The sequence below is a fragment of the Myotis davidii genome, unplaced genomic scaffold (assembly GCF_000327345.1).
Source record: "Myotis davidii unplaced genomic scaffold, ASM32734v1 scaffold571, whole genome shotgun sequence".
NCBI lineage: Eukaryota > Metazoa > Chordata > Mammalia > Chiroptera > Vespertilionidae > Myotis > Myotis davidii.
Genome location: NW_006283136.1, coordinates 1,589,697 through 1,590,913, shown reverse-complemented (window position 1 = coordinate 1,590,913; position 1,217 = coordinate 1,589,697).

Sequence of the window (1,217 nt, the reverse complement as noted above, 5' to 3'; positions counted from 1 at the left end):
ATTTTTTTTTTTTTTTAAAAAGATGCTTTCTTTGGTCAAGCTATCCAAAACAGTCTTCCCAGTTTTCCCTCATACCAGATATCACTATTTTAATTATTGTATTTTTATATTTGTGAGTGCCACAAAGGCAAAGTGACTCGTACATTCTTATGTCCCTAATGCCTTAACCATCTCTGGTACATATTAGACACTCAAATATTTGTAGTAGTAGTGAATACATCGATAACTCCTCTAAAGATAAAAGTTGGAGGCCTTAATTTGTAAGGAGATGGGGCTTAATTTAGCAGCAAAATATCGTAGTTTGTAGGTAAAAAGTAAAAATGGATAGCCCAACCGGTGTGGCTTAGTGGTTGAGAATGGACCTAAGAACCAGAAGGTAATGGTTAAATTCCCCATCAGGGCATATGCCCTGGTTGTGGGCTCAATCCCCAGGAAGGGGCATGCAGGAGGCGCTGATGGATGGTTCTTGATTCTCTCTCATCATTGATGTTTCTCTCTTTCCTTTCCTCTCTAAAATCAATTTGAAATATATATGTATATGTGTGTATATATATCTATATGTATGGATACATATATACATATAGATAGATATATATATACACATACATACACACACACATACATACTAGAGGCTTGGTGCATGAGATTTGTGCACTCGGTGGGTCCTTCAGCCTGGCCTGCACCCTCTCACAGTCCAGGAGCCCTCAGGGTTTGGGGAGCGGGCCTAAGCCTTCAGTCTGACAGCCTTAGTGCTGCCGCCTGCCACCGCTGCTGCGCTTGCCAGCGGTGAGCCCGACTTCTGGGCTTCTGGCGGAGTGGGCTCCCCCTGTGGGAGCGCACTGACCACCAGGGGCAGCTCCTGTGTTGAGCATCTGCCCCCTGGTGGTCAGTGCGCGTCATAGCGACCCGTTGTTCCACCGTTCAGTCAATTTGCATATTACCCTTTTGTTATATGGGAGGATAGGATTTTTTTTTTTAAGTAAAATGGATACTGGATGAATTCCCAGAAACAAATGTCCTGGAGCCGATTCATATAAAAGACATATGCCAGCATCTTTGGTTGACACGGAGCTGAGTGGAGACAGTGTTGACTCAGATGAGGGACTGCCGGCCTCTCCCAATGTGAAGCACTTGCCCACACCCCAAAAAGAGAGCAGCTGTATACACCAACTACAACTCCCAGCAGCTCCCACCAGAGCCCGCCCATGGGGAGGCGG